Consider the following 18,571-nt stretch of genomic DNA (forward strand, 5'->3'; position numbering starts at 1 on the left):
ACCTAATCTAATTAAACCTAATCTAATCTAATCTAATTAAACCTAATCTAATTAAACCTTATCTAATGTAATCTCATCTAATCTAATTAAACCTAATCTAATCTAATTAAACCTAATTGAATCAAATTAACCTAGTCTAGTCTAAATAAAACTAATCGAGTTAAAGATGATCTAATTAAAGCTAACTGAATCTAACCTAATCTAAAATAACCTAATCAAAAATGACCTAATCAAACCTAATCGAATCTAATTAACCTAATATAATGTCATTAAACCTAATCCAATCTAACCTTATCTAATCTAATTAAACCTAATCTAATTAAACCCAATCTAATCTAATTTAACCTAATCTAATTAAACCTAATCTAATCTAATTAAACCTAATCTAATCGGATCTAATCTAATTAAACCTCATCTAATGTTACCTAATCTAATCTAATTAAACCTCATCTAATGTTACCTAATCAAATCAAATTTAACCTAATCTAGTCTACTTAAAACTAATCAAATTAAAGCTAATTTAATTAAAGCTAATCAAATGTAACCTAATCTAAAATAACCTAATCAAAAATGACCTGATCAAACCTAATCTAATCAAACCTTATCGAATCTAATTAACCTAAAAATAATGTAATTAAACCTAATCTAATTAAAGATAATCTACTCTAATCTTAACAGAGTTGTACATACACATACACACATACATAAACATAATTTATCAATAACGTCTAATCTAATCTAATCTGATCTGATCTGATGAGTGCGTCTGTGTTCTGTCAAACCAGGAAACTGGTTTAAACTCTGGGTGTTTTTTTTTTTTTTTTTTTTTTCTTCTGATACAAGCTGTGGTTTGTGCTGAGGCACAGGTAATGAGCACAAACGCTTAGGAGAAATAAAATGCTCCAGAAACTTCTTTAAGAATTAAAACTAAACTTTGTATTCACACCAATCAGCGTGAGACACTTTGGAGAAACTAAAGTTCCAGGTAGCCATAAATATGTATTTTGGAAGAAACAGAGCAGAAAATGCCTCCCTACCAAACCCCCTGCCAGTTAGTTTGCCAGGCAGCAAAGTTGGTGCTGGCAGTTTTTATGCTGTCGCTTCATAATGGAATTCAGGAATGAAAAATGAGATTTTGTTTTCAGAAGTCATGAATCTGGGGACGCTGCAGAAGGCGCTGAAAGGTTTAAAGATGTGCCAGTTTAAAAAATGTTTATCGCTGATGATAGCTTTAAATATTCTTAAAACTGAGTTGTATTTATTAGATCTACCCGTCGTCTTAAAGCTCAGCCGTGCCCTAGAAAAAACCTCTTGAGGAATACGAGCCAAAAGTACTAGAGCGAAAAGTTAAGGGTTTAAAAAAAGAAAGGTAGATGGTATTTATCACAAAATAATTTTAGCTTTTTTAAGTTACAGAAACGGCTCCGAATGATGCGTGAATGCCTAAAGTACATTTTACACCTGTTTATTTCCTGTAGTAAATAAATGAATTAACTTTATTTACTTAACCCTTTCATGCAATAATTACACTGGGTTACAAAAACATGTTTTTTTGCAAGTTGTCTAGGTTTTTTTAACTGAATTAGGACCATTTTGCATTTTCGCTAAATCCAAAAATAACATCTGTTTTTCTCAATCAGGTCGGGTTTTTTTTTGCTAATTTGATTTGGAAAAATTTGATCTTCTCACAAAATTGATTACATTTTTGTGACTTTATCAGATGATTTTTTTAAATATAGTTCTCACCCAAAATAGGTTTTAAGAGAAAAAAAAAATCATTTTCTAACAGGATGTATTTATTAAGTGTTACAAACTGTAGCAGAATACATCAGGCTTATTTTCGCAAGATCTTCTAGTCGAAGCCATTTCATTCACCTGTAATATTAAAAAAAAAAAAACATTAATCATAAACTGGCAAAAGCAAAATCTTCAGAACTGGTTTATTGCAAGAAATATGAAAGAATTTTGTATCATATGATGTGAAAATGCCCATAAATGTAAGCAAAAATGTTAAAAAGCCTATATATAGCATAGTTCAGAAAGTTGACCTGACTGAGCAAAATGAATGTGATTTTTGGATTCAGCACACCAAAATTATCCTAAATCAGCTAAAAAACTGAAACAATAAATTTGTTGTTGACCAGTGTTATGAGAACCTTAATCATTTTTTTTTTTTTTTTTTCTGAGTGATTTTATTCTTCTTCAGGCATGGAAAATGGAAATTTTTTATGAGCCTATTTTTCATGGAGTTGCAAAAATGTCCACTCAGCTGAAGAAGCAAAGAAATGTGTATTTTTCTATGAAATAAAAACATTTTTAATGCTGCTAATCTGAGGTTTTCTCACATTTTAACATACCTGCATGGAGATAATTTGCAAAAAAAAAAACAATCTTTTTGTTTAAAAAAAACAAAATACTTAATTACAGTCTAATAACAATTAACTTCTTTTTTCTTTTTTTTTTTTACACTCAAACATGTTTCTGCAGATCAGGTTTATCTAGATCAGCAAATTTTAGCTTTTTTAAGTTACAGAAACGGCTCCGAATGATGCGTGAATGCCTAAAGTACATTTTACACCTGTTTATTTCCTGTAGTAAATAAATTAATTAACTTTATTTACTTAACCCTTTCATGCAATAATTACACTGGGTTACAAAAACATGTTTTTTGCAAGTTGTCTAGGTTTTTTCAACTGAATTAGGACCATTTTGCATTTTCGCTAAATCCAAAAATAACATCTGTTTTTCTCAATCAGGTCGGGGTTTTTTTTGCTAATTTGATTTGGAAAAATTTGATCTTCTCACAAAATTGATTACATTTTTGTGACTTTATCAGATGATTTTTTTAAATATAGTTCTCACCCAAAATAGGTTTTAAGAGAAAAAAAAAATCATTTTCTAACAGGATGTATTTATTAAGTGTTACAAACTGTAGCAGAATACGTCAGGCTTATTTTCGCAAGATCTTCTAGTCGAAGCCATTTCATTCACCTGTAATATTAAAAAAAAAAAAACATTAATCATAAACTGGCAAAAGCAAAATCTTCAGAACTGGTTTATTGCAAGAAATATGAAAGAATTTTGTATCATATGATGTGAAAATGCCCATAAATGTAAGCAAACATGTTAAAAAGCCAATATGTAGCAGAGTTCACAAAATTGACCTGATTGAGCAAAATGAATGTGATTGTTGGATTCAGCACACCAAAATTATCCTAAATCAGCTAAAAAACTGAAACAATAAATTTGTTGTTGACCAGTGTTATGAGAACCTTAATCTTTTTTTTTTTTTTTTTTTTTTTTTCTGAGTGATTTTATTCTTCTTCAGGCATGGAAAATGGAAATTTTTTATGAGCCTATTTTTCATGGAGTTGCAAAAATGTCCACTCAGCTGAAGAAGCAAAGAAATGTGTGTTTTTCTATGAAATAAAAACATTTTTAATGCTGCTAATCTGAGGTTTTCTCACATTTTAACATACCTGCATGGAGATAATTTGCAAAAAAAAAAACAATTTTTTTGTTTAAAAAAAAACAAAATACTTAATTACAGTCTAATAACAATTAACTTCTTTTTTCTTTTTTTTTTTTACACTCAAACATGTTTCTGCAGATCAGGTTTATCTAGATCAGCAAATTTTAGCTTTTTTAAGTTACAGAAACGGCTCCGAATGATGCGTGAATGCCTAAAGTACATTTTACACCTGTTTATTTCCTGTAGTAAAGAAATGAATTAACTTTATTTACTTAACCCTTTCATGCAATAATTACACTGGGTTACAAAAAAATGTTTTTTGCAAGTTGTCTAGGTTTTTTCAACTGAATTAGGACCATTTTGCATTTTCGCTAAATCCAAAAATAACATCTGTTTTTCTCAATCAGGTCGGGGTTTTTTTTTGCTAATTTGATTTGGAAAAATTTGATCTTCTCACAAAATTGATTACATTTTTGTGACTTTATCAGATGATTTTTTTAAATATAGTTCTCACCCAAAATAGGTTTTAAGAGAAAAAAAAAATCATTTTCTAACAGGATGTATTTATTAAGTGTTACAAACTGTAGCAGAATACGTCAGGCTTATTTTCGCAAGATCTTCTAGTCGAAGCCATTTCATTCACCTGTAATATTAAAAAAAAAAATACATTAATCATAAATTGGCAAAAGCAAAATCTTCAGAACTGGTTTATTGCAAGAAATATGAAAGAATTTTGTATCATATGATGTGAAAATGCCCATAAATGTAAGCAAAAATGTTAAAAAGCCAATATGTAGCAGAGTTCACAAAATTGACCTGATTGAGCAAAATGAATGTGATTGTTGGATTCAGCACACCAAAATTATCCTAAATCAGCTAAAAAACTGAAACAATCAATTTGTTGTTGACCAGTGTTATGAGAACCTTAATCATTTTTTTTTTTTTTTTTTTTTTTTTTTTTTTCTGAGTGATTTTATTCTTCTTCAGGCATGGAAAATGGAAATTTTTTATGAGCCTATTTTTCATGGAGTTGCAAAAATGTCCACTCAGCTGAAGAAGCAAAGAAATGTGTATTTTTCTATGAAATAAAAACATTTTTAATGTTGCTAATCTGAGGTTTTCTCACATTTTAACATACCTGCATGGAGATAATTTGCAAAAAAAAAACAATCTTTTTGTTTAAAAAAAACAAAATACTTAATTACAGTCTAATAACAATTAACTTCTTTTTTCTTTTTTTTTTTTTACACTCAAACATGTTTCTGCAGATCAGGTTTATCTAGATCAGCAAATTTTAGCTTTTTTAAGTTACAGAAACGGCTCCGAATGATGCGTGAATGCCTAAAGTACATTTTACACCTGTTTATTTCCTGTAGTAAATAAATGAATTAACTTTATTTACTTAACCCTTTCATGCAATAATTACACTGGGTTACAAAAACATGTTTTTTGCAAGTTGTCTAGGTTTTTTCAACTGAATTAGGACCATTTTGCATTTTCGCTAAATCCAAAAATAACATCTGTTTTTCTCAATCAGGTCGGGGTTTTTTTTGCTAATTTGATTTGGAAAAATTTGATCTTCTCACAAAATTGATTACATTTTTGTGACTTTATCAGATGATTTTTTTAAATATAGTTCTCACCCAAAATAGGTTTTGAGAGAAAAAAAAAAATCATTTTCTAACAGGATGTATTTATTAAGTGTTACAAACTGTAGCAGAATACATCAGGCTTATTTTCGCAAGATCTTCTAGTCGAAGCCATTTCATTCACCTGTAATATTAAAAAAAAAAATACATTAATCATAAATTGGCAAAAGCAAAATCTTCAGAACTGGTTTATTGCAAGAAATATGAAAGAATTTTGTATCATATGATGTGAAAATGCCCATAAATGTAAGCAAAAATGTTAAAAAGCCTATATATAGCATAGTTCAGAAAGTTGACCTGACTGAGCAAAATGAATGTGATTGTTGGATTCAGCACACCAAAATTATCCTAAATCAGCTAAAAAACTGAAACAATAAATTTGTTGTTGACCAGTGTTATGAGAACCTTAATCATTTTTTTTTTTTTTTTTTTCTGAGTGATTTTATTCTTCTTCAGGCATGGAAAATGGAAATTTTTTATGAGCCTATTTTTCATGGAGTTGCAAAAATGTCCACTCAGCTGAAGAAGCAAAGAAATGTGTATTTTTCTATGAAATAAAAACATTTTTAATGCTGCTAATCTGAGGTTTTCTCACATTTTAACATACCTGCATGGAGATAATTTGCAAAAAAAAAAACAATCTTTTTGTTTAAAAAAAACAAAATACTTAATTACAGTCTAATAACAATTAACTTCTTTTTTCTTTTTTTTTTTTACACTCAAACATGTTTCTGCAGATCAGGTTTATCTAGATCAGCAAATTTTAGCTTTTTTAAGTTACAGAAACGGCTCCGAATGATGCGTGAATGCCTAAAGTACATTTTACACCTGTTTATTTCCTGTAGTAAATAAATTAATTAACTTTATTTACTTAACCCTTTCATGCAATAATTACACTGGGTTACAAAAACATGTTTTTTGCAAGTTGTCTAGGTTTTTTCAACTGAATTAGGACCATTTTGCATTTTCGCTAAATCCAAAAATAACATCTGTTTTTCTCAATCAGGTCGGGGTTTTTTTTGCTAATTTGATTTGGAAAAATTTGATCTTCTCACAAAATTGATTACATTTTTGTGACTTTATCAGATGATTTTTTTAAATATAGTTCTCACCCAAAATAGGTTTTAAGAGAAAAAAAAAATCATTTTCTAACAGGATGTATTTATTAAGTGTTACAAACTGTAGCAGAATACGTCAGGCTTATTTTCGCAAGATCTTCTAGTCGAAGCCATTTCATTCACCTGTAATATTAAAAAAAAAAAACATTAATCATAAACTGGCAAAAGCAAAATCTTCAGAACTGGTTTATTGCAAGAAATATGAAAGAATTTTGTATCATATGATGTGAAAATGCCCATAAATGTAAGCAAACATGTTAAAAAGCCAATATGTAGCATAGTTCACAAAATTGACCTGATTGAGCAAAATGAATGTGATTGTTGGATTCAGCACACCAAAATTATCCTAAATCAGCTAAAAAACTGAAACAATAAATTTGTTGTTGACCAGTGTTATGAGAACCTTAATCTTTTTTTTTTTTTTTTTTTTTTTTTTCTGAGTGATTTTATTCTTCTTCAGGCATGGAAAATGGAAATTTTTTATGAGCCTATTTTTCATGGAGTTGCAAAAATGTCCACTCAGCTGAAGAAGCAAAGAAATGTGTATTTTTCTATGAAATAAAAACATTTTTAATGCTGCTAATCTGAGGTTTTCTCACATTTTAACATACCTGCATGGAGATAATTTGCAAAAAAAAAAAACAATTTTTTTGTTTAAAAAAAAACAAAATACTTAATTACAGTCTAATAACAATTAACTTCTTTTTTCTTTTTTTTTTTTACACTCAAACATGTTTCTGCAGATCAGGTTTATCTAGATCAGCAAATTTTAGCTTTTTTAAGTTACAGAAACGGCTCCGAATGATGCGTGAATGCCTAAAGTACATTTTACACCTGTTTATTTCCTGTAGTAAATAAATTAATTAACTTTATTTACTTAACCCTTTCATGCAATAATTACACTGGGTTACAAAAACATGTTTTTTGCAAGTTGTCTAGGTTTTTTCAACTGAATTAGGACCATTTTGCATTTTCGCTAAATCCAAAAATAACATCTGTTTTTCTCAATCAGGTCGGGGTTTTTTTTGCTAATTTGATTTGGAAAAATTTGATCTTCTCACAAAATTGATTACATTTTTGTGACTTTATCAGATGATTTTTTTAAATATAGTTCTCACCCAAAATAGGTTTTAAGAGAAAAAAAAAATCATTTTCTAACAGGATGTATTTATTAAGTGTTACAAACTGTAGCAGAATACGTCAGGCTTATTTTTGCAAGATCTTCTAGTCGAAGCCATTTCATTCACCTGTAATATTAAAAAAAAAAATACATTAATCATAAACTGGCAAAAGCAAAATCTTCAGAACTGGTTTATTGTAAGAAATATGAAAGAATTTTGTATCATATGATGTGAAAATGCCCATAAATGTAAGCAAAAATGTTAAAAAGCCAATATATAGCATAGTTCAGAAAGTTGACCTGATTGAGCAAAATGAATGTGATTTTTGGATTCAGCACACCAAAATTATCCTAAGTAAGCTAAAAAACTTAATAAATTTGTTGTTGACCAGTGTTATGAGAACCTTAATCAATTTTTTTTTTTTTTTTTTTTTTTTTTTTTTTTTCTGAGTGATTTTATTCCTCTTTAGGCATGGAAAATGGAAATTTTTTTGAGCCTATTTTTCATGGAGTTGCAAAAATGTCCACTCAGCTGAAGAAGCAAAGAAACATGTATTTTTCTATGAACTAAAAATCATTTTTAATGCTGCTAATCTGAGGTTTTCTCACATTTTAACATACCTACATGGAGATAATTTCCAAAAAAAAAACAACCTTTTTGTTTAAAAAAACAAAATAGTTAATTACAGTCTAATAACAATTAGCTTTTTTTTTTTTTATTTATAGTAAATCTATGAATTACAGTGGTAACACTTTATAATAAGTACACACTTTCAAGCATTAGTTAAGCATTAACAAATACTGAATTCATCATTTATAAAACATATTTCTGACATTAATACTCATTAGTAGATGGTTTATAAGCACAGTTATAAATGTTTTAGTCATCATTCATAAGCACATTCATTAAGCATTAATAAATACTGAATTCATCATTTATAAAGGGTTACCATTACAGTGTATGTGATGATGCATAAGCGTATCCACTGTATTGGCTGATATGGAACTAAACCAACAAAATCCATAAATATATAAGAAAACAGCTTTGAACAGCTGTCCACTGTAGTGACCACTATGCATGAAAGGGTTAATAATAAATGAATAATGAATAATTAAATAAAAAAATGAATAAATAAAATGTATTTAACAATAAATTGACTTTATTTAGTTTCCTTAAACATGTTTATTCATTTATATTCAATTTCATATTCTTTAAAACAAAGTGGATTCATAGATACTTTAAATCACAGGTGTCTAACATGTGGCCTGGGGGCCAAATCCGGCCCGCCAAAGAGTCCGGTTCGGCCCTTGGGATGAATTTGTGAAATGCAAAAATGACACTAAAATATTAACAGTCCTTTTATTTCAGGTTCCACATTCAGACCAATTCAATCTCAAGTGGGTCAGATCAGTAAAATACTTTCATAATAACATAGAAATAATGTCAACTTCAAATGTTTCTCTTTGTAAATGTAAATATTTTTCATGTATTTACACTAAAACAAAGTATAATTTCGAAAGCAATGTGAATAACCTGTAATGTGTTAAGAGAAGTAAGTACAATTTTAACAATATTCTGCCTGTTATTCAATGTTTTGTGTATTTGTAGATCCACTGTGATCTGTAAGTTATAACGTACATGTGGAAATGATAAACTGAGGCAGAATATTGTTAAAATTACACTTATTTTTTCAGTTTGTTCATGTTATTCAAATTGTTTGAAAGGATAGTTTATAGATTTAAACATTGTCATTGTTTAATTTGACTTTTTTCACTATAAAATATACAGAAAATTTTGGAGCTGACATTATTTATGGATTATTATGTTATTATTTTACTGGTTCGGCCCACTTCAGATCTAATTTAGCTCAAAGTGGCCCCTGAACTAAAATGAGTTTGACACCCCTGCTTTAAATAAATAAATAAATAAATAAATAAATAAAAAATGGGGTAAAAGTCAAAATCAGGATTCAGCTTCTTTACTCAGTAGACCTGATGCAGAGTATAAAAGTAAAAACTAGGCCTTTGAAGGACATTTCCACCTGCTGTTGCTGTGCAAAGGTAAGTGAACCGTGAGAGTACTGTATTCCATCAATGTAGCTAAAGAAAGCCGCGCTCACCTGAAACAGCCCGGCTGGAACTGGTGTCACCTCCCGATTAAGCACCAAGTGATTCCGCTCCAAAATCCAGACTCGTCTAATAAAGGCTGACCCCCGACCAGCTTGTACACCCTGACTTTATGATCATAGAGAGAAGGGGAAGTTGGAGTGATGTTCTAAAACAGGGGTGTCAAACTCATTTTAGTTCAGGGGCCACATACAACCTAATATGATCTAAAGTGGGCCGGACCAGTGAAATTATATAAATAAAAGGATAAGAACTCATAAATAATGTCAACTCCAAAGTTTTCTCAATGTTTTTGAGTGAAAAAAAGTAAAATTCCATTATGAAAATGTTTACACCTACGAAACGTACTTGAACGTAACATGAACAAATATGAACAACCTGAAAATTCTTACAAAAAAAAAAAGCGCAATGTTAACAAAATTATGCCGAACTTGATTATTTATACATGTGCATTATAACTTACAGATTCAGTAACAGGCAGAATATTGTTAAAATTCCACATACTTCTCTTTAGATATTTCAAATTGTTCATATTTGTTCAGGTTATTCACATTTTTTGCAAAAAAGGATAGTCTGTAAATGTAACATTTTTATTTTTTTCCCCTAATTTTACTTTTTTTACACTAAAACAAAGAGGAAAATTTGCAGTTTTCATTATTTATAGGTTACCATGATGATGGTATTTTACTATTCTGATCCATTTTAGATCAAATTGACCTAAAATTATTTCAACATTCTTGATTATTAATATCTTCAGTGTAATTTTTGTATTTCACTAATTCATCCTTGGGGCCAGATTGGACCCTTTGGCGGGCCGGTTTTGGCCCCCGGGCCACATGTTTGACACGTGTTCTAAAACAACGCTACTGATGGAGTTGAATGAAGAATTTGGTAACACTTTACTTGAAGGTCTAGTTTATAATGCATTAAGCGCACATTCATAAGATATTATAATGCATTATAAAAGTCATTACAACAGTTTATGATCATGTAAAACAACTTATACCAAGTTTAAAAAAGTATTATAAGTGTAGGCCTAATGTATTATAAATTCAGCTTTCATAATGTTTTATACCTCCATACCAAAATGACAAGTGTTTGTAGGAAGAATCTCAAGTCCTGGGTTACAGAACACATTATCAATTGTATGATATAACACAAGTATGATGACGTATGAGCAATATCTGCTGGCTTTAAGTAAAGTGTAAGTCAAAAATTATGCATCAAAGTGTTCTTAATGACTCTTTATTTTGCAAAAACAAAACATTAAAAGAACAGAGACAGTAAATAGAAGTGTTACATGTTGCTTTGTACATAAATAAAAAATAATGCGGCAGCTCTAAATCTTTGTTAATTCAAACACATACTTTTTTTTTTTTTTTTAATAAATATGAAATCCCAAAAATAGATGGCTATAGAGACCAGTGAAAAAACCTAACAAAAGTTCTCCACCTAAAAAACATACATTCCTTCCCACTGCTTTGGTATGGGTGTATAAAACATTATGAAAGCTGAATTTATAATACATTATTCCTACACTTATAATATTTTTATTAACCTTGGTATAAGTCGTTGTACATCAGGGGTGTCAAACTCAGTTTGGTTCAGGGGCCATATTTAGCCCAATTTGATCTCAAGTGGGCCAGACCAGTAAAATAATGACTTAAATAACCTATAAATAATGACAAATCCAAGTTTTTCTTTTTGTTTTAGAACAAAAAAATCCCCAATTCAATTATGAAAATATTTACATTTTACAAAAAAGATGTGAATAACCTGAAAAAAAATAAATTTCATTTGAAAAATTAGTGCAATTTTAACAATATTATGCCTCGATTTATTATTTATACAGGTACATTTACACACAGTGTTACATAAACATTTGGTAACAGGCAGAATATTGTTAAAATTTTGGAGTTTGGAACTAAAATTTGAACAATTTTTGTTATTTTTACTGTAGATCACATTGGTCTGTATGTGGAACCTGAACCAAAATGATTTGGACAACCTTGACTGCTCAGGTTAATTTTTTGCACTTTCATCCTGCAGGGCCGGAATGGAACCTTTGGCGGGCCAGATTTGGCCCCCAGGCCGCATGTTTGACACCTGTGCTTTATGATATTGGGTTAAAATACATGTTTATTTGCTTCAAGAATAAAATTCATGGTGTAGCTGAGTGGACATTTTTGTACATCTATGTAAAAAACAAAAAAAAACAAAAAACTCAATCTCATTGTTTTTTTCATGTCTAAGGAGGAATGAAAACAGTCAAACAAAAACCAAACAAACCTCAACTAAGGTTGTCATAATTCATACATGAAAGGTTTAAAATACATAAAGTCAACATTTTTGGCTTAATTATTTTTTTGAGTGTGGTGTCATTTAACTGATTTCATATCACTTTATGATATTGGGTTTTAAATACATGTTTCTTTATTCTTTCAAGAATAAAATTCATGGTGTAGCTGAGTGGACATTTTTGTACATCTATGTAAAAAAAAAAAAAAAATCAAAAAACTCAATATTATTGTTTTTTTTTTTTTTCCATGTCTAAGGAGGAATAAAAACAGTCAAAAAAAAAAAAAAAAAAAAAAAAAAAAAAAACTCAACTAAGGTTCTCATAATTCATACATGAAAGAGTTAAAATACATAAAGTCAACATTTTTGGCTTAATTATTTTTTTGAGTGTGGTGTCATTTAACTGTTTTCATATCACTTTATGATATTGGGTTTTAAATACATGTTTCTTTATTCTTTCAAGGATAAAATTCATGGTGTAGCTGAGTGGACATTTTTGGACATCTATGTAAAAAAAAAAAAAAAAAACTCAATCTTACTGTTTTTTTTTTTTTTTTTCATGTCTAAGGAGGAATAAAAACAGTCAAAAAAAAAAAAAAAAAACTCAACTAAGGTTGTCATAATTCATACATGAAAGGTTTAAAATACATAAATTCAACATTTTTGGCTTAATTATTTTTTTGAGTGTGGTGTCATTTCACTGTTTTCATATCACTTTATGATATTGGGTTTTAAATACATGTTTCTTTGCTTCAAGAATAAAATTCATGGTGTAGCTGAGTGGACATTTTTGTACATCTATGTAAAAAAAACAAAAACAAAAAAACTCAATCTTATTGTTTTTTTTTTTTTTTCATGTCTAAGGAGGAATAAAAACAGTCAAAAAAAAAAAAAAAAAAAAAACTCAACTAAGGTTGTCATAATTCATACATGAAAGGTTTAAAATACATAAAGTCAACATTTTTGGCTTAATTATTTTTTTGAGTGTGGTGTCATTTCACTGTTTTCATATCACTTTATGATATTGGGTTTTAAATACATGTTTCTTTATTCTTTCAAGAATAAAATTCATGGTGTAGCTGAGTGGACATTTTTGTACATCTATGTAAAAAAAACAAAAACAAAAAACTCAATCTTATTGTTTGTTTTTTTTTTTTTTTTCATGTCTAAGGAGGAATAAAAACAGTCAAAAAAAAAAAAAAAAACTCAACTAAGGTTGTCATAATTCATACATGAAAGGTTTAAAATACATAAATTCAACATTTTTGGCTTAATTATTTTTTTTGAGTGTGGTGTTATTTCATTGTTTTCATATCACTTTATGATATTGGGTTTTAAATACATGTTTCTTTGCTTCAAGAATAAAATTCATGATGTAGCTGAGTGGACATTTTTGTACATCTATGTAAAACAAAACAAAAACAAAAAAACTCAATCTTATTGTTGTTTTTTTTTTCATGTCTAAGGAGGAATAAAAACAGTCAAAAAAAAAAAAAAACTCAACTAAGGTTGTCATAATTCATGCATGAAAGGTTTAAAATACATAAAGTCAACATTTTTGGCTTAATTATTTTTTTGAGTGTGGTGTCATTTCACTGTTTTCATATCACTTTATGATATTGGGTTTTAAATACATGTTTCTTTATTCTTTCAAGAATAAAATTCATGGTGTAGCTGAGTGGACATTTTTGTACATCTATGTAAAAAAAAAAAAAAAAAAAAAAAAAAAAAAAAAACTCAATCTTATCGTTTTTTTCATGTCTAAGGAGGAATAAAAACAGTCAAAAAAAAAAAAACCTCAACTAAGGTTGTCATAATTCATACATGAAAGGGTTAAAATACATAAAGTCAACATTTTTGGCTTAATTATTTTTTTGAGTGTGGTGTCATTTCACTGTTTTCATATCACTTTATGATATTGGGTTTTAAATACATGTTTCTTTATTCTTTCAAGAATAAAATTCATGGTGTAGCTGAGTGGACATTTTTGTACATCTATGTAAAAAAAACAAAAAAAAAAAAAAAAAACTCAATCTTATCGTTTTTTTCATGTCTAAGGAGGAATAAAAACAGTCAAAAAAAAAAAAAAAAAAAACAACCCTCAACTAAGGTTGTCATAATTCATGCATGAAAGGTTTAAAATACATAAAGTCAACATTTTTGGCTTAATTATTTTTTTGAGTGTGGTGTTATTTCATTGTTTTCATATCACTTTATGATATTGGGTTTTAAATACATGTTTCTTTATTCTTTCAAGAATAAAATTCATGGTGTAGCTGAGTGGACATTTTTGTACATCTATGTAAAAAAAAAAAAAAACAAAAAACTCAATCTTATTGTTTTTTTTTTTTTTTTCATGTCTAAGGAGGAATAAAAACAGTCAAAAAAAAAAAAAAAAAACCTCAACTAAGGTTGTCATAATTCATACATGAAAGGTTTAAAATACATAAATTCAACATTTTTGGCTTAATTATTTTTTTGAGTGTGGTGTCATTTCACTGTTTTCATATCACTTTATGATATTGGGTTTTAAATACATGTTTCTTTGCTTCAAGAATAAAATTCATGGTGTAGCTGAGTGGACATTTTTGTACATCTATGTAAAAAAAACAAAAACAAAAAACTCAATCTTATTGTTTGTTTTTTTTTTTTTTTTCATGTCTAAGGAGGAATAAAAACAGTCAAAAAAAAAAAAAACAAAAAAACTCAACTAAGGTTGTCATAATTCATACATGAAAGGTTTAAAATACATAAAGTCAACATTTTTGGCTTAATTATTTTTTTTGAGTGTGGTGTCATTTCACTGTTTTCATATCACTTTATGATATTGGGTTTTAAATACATGTTTCTTTGCTTCAAGAATAAAATTCATGATGTAGCTGAGTGGACATTTTTGTACATCTATGTAAAACAAAACAAAAACAAAAAAACTCAATCTTATTGTTGTTTTTTTTTTCATGTCTAAGGAGGAATAAAAACAGTCAAAAAAAAAAAAAAAAACTCAACTAAGGTTGTCATAATTCATGCATGAAAGGTTTAAAATACATAAAGTCAACATTTTTGGCTTAATTATTTTTTTGAGTGTGGTGTCATTTCACTGTTTTCATATCACTTTATGATATTGGGTTTTAAATACATGTTTCTTTATTCTTTCAAGAATAAAATTCATGGTGTAGCTGAGTGGACATTTTTGTACATCTATGTAAAAAAAACAAAAAAAAAAAAAAAAAACAAAAAACTCAATCTTATCGTTTTTTTCATGTCTAAGGAGGAATAAAAACAGTCAAAAAAAAAAAAACCTCAACTAAGGTTGTCATAATTCATGCATGAAAGGGTTAAAATACATAAAGTCAACATTTTTGGCTTAATTATTTTTTTGAGTGTGGTGTCATTTCACTGTTTTCATATCACTTTATGATATTGGGTTTTAAATACATGTTTCTTTATTCTTTCAAGAATAAAATTCATGGTGTAGCTGAGTGGACATTTTTGTACATCTATGTAAAAAAAAAAAAAAAAAAAAAAAAAAAACTCAATCTTATCGTTTTTTTCATGTCTAAGGAGGAATAAAAACAGTCAAAAAAAAAAAAAAAAAAAACAACCCTCAACTAAGGTTGTCATAATTCATGCATGAAAGGTTTAAAATACATAAAGTCAACATTTTTGGCTTAATTATTTTTTTGAGTGTGGTGTTATTTCATTGTTTTCATATCACTTTATGATATTGGGTTTTAAATACATGTTTCTTTATTCTTTCAAGAATAAAATTCATGGTGTAGCTGAGTGGACATTTTTGTACATCTATGTAAAAAAAAAAAAAAAACAAAAAACTCAATCTTATTGTTTTTTTTTTTTTTTCATGTCTAAGGAGGAATAAAAACAGTCAAAAAAAAAAAAAAAAAACCTCAACTAAGGTTGTCATAATTCATACATGAAAGGTTTAAAATACATAAATTCAACATTTTTGGCTTAATTATTTTTTTGAGTGTGGTGTCATTTCACTGTTTTCATATCACTTTATGATATTGGGTTTTAAATACATGTTTCTTTGCTTCAAGAATAAAATTCATGGTGTAGCTGAGTGGACATTTTTGTACATCTATGTAAAAAAAACAAAAACAAAAAACTCAATCTTATTGTTTGTTTTTTTTTTTTTTTTCATGTCTAAGGAGGAATAAAAACAGTCAAAAAAAAAAAAAAAAAAAAAACTCAACTAAGGTTGTCATAATTCATACATGAAAGGTTTAAAATACATAAAGTCAACATTTTTGGCTTAATTATTTTTTTTGAGTGTGGTGTCATTTCACTGTTTTCATATCACTTTATGATATTGGGTTTTAAATACATGTTTCTTTGCTTCAAGAATAAAATTCATGATGTAGCTGAGTGGACATTTTTGTACATCTATGTAAAACAAAACAAAAACAAAAAAACTCAATCTTATTGTTGTTTTTTTTTTCATGTCTAAGGAGGAATAAAAACAGTCAAAAAAAAAAAAAAAAACTCAACTAAGGTTGTCATAATTCATGCATGAAAGGTTTAAAATACATAAAGTCAACATTTTTGGCTTAATTATTTTTTTGAGTGTGGTGTCATTTCACTGTTTTCATATCACTTTATGATATTGGGTTTTAAATACATGTTTCTTTATTCTTTCAAGAATAAAATTCATGGTGTAGCTGAGTGGACATTTTTGTACATCTATGTAAAAAAAACAAAAAAAAAAAAAAAACAAAAAACTCAATCTTATCGTTTTTTTCATGTCTAAGGAGGAATAAAAACAGTCAAAAAAAAAAAAACCTCAACTAAGGTTGTCATAATTCATACATGAAAGGGTTAAAATACATAAAGTCAACATTTTTGGCTTAATTATTTTTTTGAGTGTGGTGTCATTTCACTGTTTTCATATCACTTTATGATATTGGGTTTTAAATACATGTTTCTTTATTCTTTCAAGAATAAAATTCATGGTGTAGCTGAGTGGACATTTTTGTACATCTATGTAAAAAAAAAAAAAAAAAAAAAAAAAACCTCAATCTTATCGTTTTTTTCATGTCTAAGGAGGAATAAAAACAGTCAAAAAAAAAAAAAAAAAACAACCCTCAACTAAGGTTGTCATAATTCATGCATGAAAGGTTTAAAATACATAAAGTCAACATTTTTGGCTTAATTATTTTTTTGAGTGTGGTGTTATTTCATTGTTTTCATATCACTTTATGATATTGGGTTTTAAATACATGTTTCTTTATTCTTTCAAGAATAAAATTCATGGTGTAGCTGAGTGGACATTTTTGTACATCTATGTAAAAAAAAAAAAAAAAAAAAAAAACTCAATCTTATTGTTTTTTTTTTTTTTTTCATGTCTAAGGAGGAATAAAAACAGTCAAAAAAAAAAAAAAAAAAAAAACTCAACTAAGGTTGTCATAATTCATACATGAAAGGTTTAAAATACATAAAGTCAACATTTTTGGCTTAATTATTTTTTTGAGTGTGGTGTTATTTCATTGTTTTCATATCACTTTATGATATTGGGTTTTAAATACATGTTTCTTTGCTTCAAGAATAAAATTCATGGTGTAGCTGAGTGGACATTTTTGTACATGTACGTAAAAAAAGAAAAAAAAAAAAAAACCTCAATCTTATTGTTTGTTTTTTTTCATCTCTAAGGAGGAATAAAAAGTCAAAAAAAAAACAAAAAACCCTCAACTAAGGTTGTCATAATTCATGCATGAAAGGGTTAAATTACCGAATAAGGAAAAGATTTTTTGCACTTTCATCCTGCAGGGCCGGAATGGAACCTTTGGCGGGCCAGATTTGGCCCCCGGGCTGCATGTTTGACACCTATGGGTTAAGGTTAAGAAAGAAAAAAAAAAAAGGAAATCTAAAGATATGCAGAAACTAAAATGAAAAATCTGTCAGAATAGTTGAGGTACCGGAAATTATTCATAAGCAAAAAATATTCCTTGTAAGTATTGTGTATGTCTATTAGCTCCTATCTCTTTATCATCCAGACACAACTGATTTAATACACACTTAATAATGTCTTAAGCGTAATATTAAAGCGACCTACTCGGCATCACGTTGACATTAAAAATCAACTGCGACACTTAGCACCAAATACAATCAGTACCTCTTTAGTTCTATCAGTTTATCGGAGGTAAGTGAAGTTATTTGACCTTTCTTGCCCTTCCACACGAGCGTCCCCGGCTGCAAATCATCATGTGGTGGATAACGCTAAAGAACGAGGCTCTCACTTACTCATCTCATCCTCTTCTTTCAGACGGGAGAATACATCATCAGCAAAGTGCGCCGGGGTACAAAGACAGCTGGCTCCTCAGATTAATTTCAGCATCTCCTTTTTCTCCCCTCTGTGGAAAAAATAATTCATTTACTTGATATTCAATGCAGGTGAATCACTCTCACTTTCTCTGACTCCCTGTAACAAACAATCCCTGACACACATACATATACACACATGTGTACGCGCAAATACACAATGTCAGGGACAATCGCTTTGACCAGGCACAGGGCCAAGGGCTGTGTAAGAACCGTAATTTCATCCTATTGCTTAGCCGGGTCACCTTATGCTTGACCTACCCATTGGTGTGTGGGTGTTTGTTTGCTTGTGTGAATCGCTCAGATAAGAGTGTATCCACCGGCAAGGAACCACGCGAGGTTTAATGGAATAGGAAAACACAGCAGGTGGCTTCGGCAGACCGAGGTGAATGCCTCATACAGTACCGGTGACATTACAGGCGCATAACCCGCCTCTTGTCTCCCCTGTTAT

Source organism: Sphaeramia orbicularis, chromosome 2 (genome assembly GCF_902148855.1).
Source record: "Sphaeramia orbicularis chromosome 2, fSphaOr1.1, whole genome shotgun sequence".
Taxonomy (NCBI): Eukaryota; Metazoa; Chordata; class Actinopteri; order Kurtiformes; family Apogonidae; genus Sphaeramia; species Sphaeramia orbicularis.